Source organism: Nelumbo lutea, chromosome 1, assembly GCF_056320005.1.
Source record: "Nelumbo lutea isolate HS-2025 chromosome 1, American lotus-T2T, whole genome shotgun sequence".
In the NCBI taxonomy this organism is placed as follows: domain Eukaryota; kingdom Viridiplantae; phylum Streptophyta; class Magnoliopsida; order Proteales; family Nelumbonaceae; genus Nelumbo; species Nelumbo lutea.
Window position 1 is genome coordinate 132534808 of NC_142684.1, and position 3475 is coordinate 132538282.

The following is a 3475-nucleotide window of genomic DNA, read 5'->3' on the forward strand; positions in this document are numbered from 1 at the left end:
ATAAACAAAACCAAATCTTGAAAAATCATCCATAAAAGTTACGAAGTATTCCATACCCCTATGTGTTTTTACATTCAAAGGGCCACAAACATCAGAGTGTATTATTGCTAATAATTCCTCTGATTTCTTTCCTTTCTTAAAAGGGAGTCTAGTCATTTTTCCACTGAGACACGGTTCACAATAATCGAAATTTAATTCTATTTTGGGAAGTAATTCATTGGAGCTCATTCTCATAATTTTGTCTTTGTTTATGCGACAATGTCTCATATGCCAAATATATGCATTCTCATCCACATGATAAACACAATCATAACTACAAAGAGCATCAACTTTATTAAGAGCCAAATGATACAATCCATCAGACTTATTCCCGAACATTAAAACTCTACCATGCTTCCCTATGGTCACTTTTCCTCCCCTAAAACGTACATCAAAACCCTTCTCATCTAACAGAGGTACAAACAATAAATTTCTCCTAAAATTAAGTGCATACAATACATCATTAAGAATTAAATTTGTGTTCTCATTTATGGGGATCTTCACTTTTTCAGTTCCAAGTACATCAGTGTAGGTGTTGTTTCCCATAAAAGTTGTGTTCTCCTATCTTCATTTCCTTCAGTTCCAGGAACATCTCTTTAGTTTTGCAAATATGCTTAGAGGAACCAGAATCTATGCACCAATCAGAAAAATCGGAATCAGTAAAATAGGATTCAAAGACTACACAGACTATGGATTTCTTTTCAGTTTTTCCCTTTTCATTATTTGATTTATTCTTCTTGCATTAAGGGCAATTAAATTTTGTATAGCCTTGTTTTCCACAGTTAAAGCAATGTTTGCCCTTAGTCTTCTTGAATCATTTTGAGAATTTAAACTTTTTATTGAATTTCTTCCCATTATTATTTTTGAAAATTTTGCCCTTAGGCTTTTCAGCCATTTGGGAAGTTTCAACATGTTTGAGAGTAACCATTAAGGATGAAGGTTGGGATTTCTTCCTCTTCCTTTCAGCCTATAAGCCTAGCAAAGTAAGCAAGTTTTTTATGCTAATTTCTCCTTCAGATAGGTTTAAAGTTGTTACTATAGAATTCCAGGAAGATGGGAGGCTATTAAGAATGGGGGAGACCTGAATTTTCTCAGGAATGGGGTTTCCAATGGCTGACAACTCTTTGGCAATCACATTCATTTTATTAACATGGTTCACTACAGAGTCTTCCTCTCTTATTTCACAGTCATAATATTTCTCAATTAACAATTGAACATAGGTTTCAGTTATTTTTCGATATGTTTCTTTAATGGCTTCAAACATATCTTTAGCATTATTATATTCTTCAAACACAACCTCTATGTCAGCCTCCATAAAAGTTAACAAACAATTCCTTGCCTCCCTATTATCCTTTTTCCCATTTTTTATACTTACGAATTACAATCAAGGAATCATCACAGTAGGTTTAGCAAGGACAGTTTTATCTAATACATAATCAACATTTTCTTCATCAAGTGTCCTTCTAATCCTAAGTTTCCCTATAGTTCTTGGGATAAGGCAGTAGCAAACATTGTTCAAAATAACTACAGTATTCCAAAAATAAATAAAGTGCAACATCAGTTGGCAGTAATTTACGAGACTGTCATTCAAGTTCGGAGGCAAGCAAAAAATTAAGTAAATGAAGAGAGAGCACTTAGCTGTATACGCAGAAAAAAATAAAAAAATGCTACTCCGCAGCTCAAGTTATTTGGCTGAAGTACTGTGATCAGCAATCAGATTTAATCTGTCCAGCTCCCACTGCGCCTATGATGCTTCTAAGTGGCTTCGAGCCTCGGAAAAAAATATCCTCAAAAATGACAGTAAATAGTAAGAATCAACGAATGCAAAAACGAAAAAAAATGAAAGAAGAAAAATAAATAAATAAATAAAACTCTAATACCCAATTTGAAATGCTTGGGTTCGGCTCCGTGGTCGAATCCGCCTTATCTAACCAAATTTGTTTTGTAGTGAACGAATACAGTAAAAAGCCATAAATTTATTTAGGGTTTCTTGCTTCAAACTTCAAATCTGAGCAGCTGTGGAGATGACTGAAGTTTCTGAGATGACCGTGGAGATTTTGTAGGATGGTTTCTTATTGAAGAAAAAAGAAGAAACGAAAGAGGATGAAGCTTCTGCAGTTCCTCGAGCAGCAGATTGGTTTATGTACCTGAAAAAATTCGAATAAGGGTCTGCCGTCAAAGAAGTCGCCGGAGCCTGTGTTCGTTCGGAGATGGGAAAAAATAGATTCGAATAGGTGCTTCGGAGGTTGCAGCAATGTTGGAACTGAGGCTGGTGTCGATTTCGAACAGCCTTTTGAAGGAATCGCCAGGCTCAAGTTGAGTTTTATAACTCCTCGGTGAAGAAAAGAACAGTTGGGAGAGGCCGACGAACAGGGCTTCTGTGGAGATCAGAGGAAACCCTCGTACTAGTTCTCCTTCTCGCAGCGGAAGCTGCGCAGATGGGAGAAACGAGAAGAGAGGCAGAGATGCAGAGATGAGAGGAAACCCTCGAAGTGGCTTAATTTTCTCTGTCTTCTCACTCCGGTGCTTAAAAGGCGAGGCACTATTCAGTGTGGCGTGACTACAGTCAAAATAACGAGTAGATACAGAGGTGGACGGCTGATATCTTAGTGCACCAAACTTGCATAAAGACACCAATTTCACAAACAAATGCAAGATAAAACCGTCAAATCTGCATGTAACGAAATTTGGAGGTTGCTTGACCTTCCAAACTATATTGATTTTGCACACTTTGCTATCTTTGTGATAGCCATATATACATGTCTTTGTCCAACCTTCTTTTCCATGTTTTGAGGAGAGAATTTAACCAAATTGAACGTCTACCGGAAAGGTCCTTCTAGGTTGAGACAAATGTCTCCTAACCAAGGATATAACCACTTGGTCATGCTGGCTCAAATGGATATCCATTGACTTAATAAGTATTGAAACTTGGATTTAGAATAATCCAACAATATTAGTATTTTCATGCATAAAAATATTTTTAAATAAATAATCAAACAAATTTATTTTTTATAGAAAATAAATAAATAGATAATAATTTAAAATGAATGATTGTGTGAGAAAGTATTACATAGAGATAACCATAAAATAATCATCTTTCATCAACATGTGGTTTGTCACATGGCCATTAGATATTCCAACATGTTGAGGATCAAACGAGGGCCTATGGGCAGTGTATTATCAGAAAGAATAAGAAGATAGAGAGAGGGAGAAAAGAAGAGAGAGGAAAGAGAGGCCAAAAGAGGATTGAAACGTCGCCACCATTGGTTCGGCATCTAGAGGTAGAAGAAGGTGAACAGTGCCTCTCTTTGAATTGGAAAAAAATTGAAGTGGAATGAGAAATGGAAGAAGTGAGAGAGAGAGAGAGAAAAAAAAATATCGATGGTCGGTGATATTGCAGCCGTCGCTCGGGTTCTGTTCGAACAAGAGAGATGAT

At 36.4% G+C, this 3475-nt stretch overlaps 1 long non-coding RNA gene across 1 annotated transcript; it reads right to left on the reverse strand.

Moving 5' to 3' along the window:
* Window positions 1-310: 310 nt before the first annotated feature.
* On the reverse strand, window positions 311-2767 carry LOC148877650 (uncharacterized). Its single transcript, XR_016098341.1, has 3 exons — window positions 2187-2767; window positions 1920-2055; window positions 311-1826 (listed from the first exon to the last, which is right to left on the reverse strand). It is a non-coding gene; the product is annotated as an uncharacterized LOC148877650 (long non-coding RNA).
* Window positions 2768-3475: the final 708 nt, after the last annotated feature.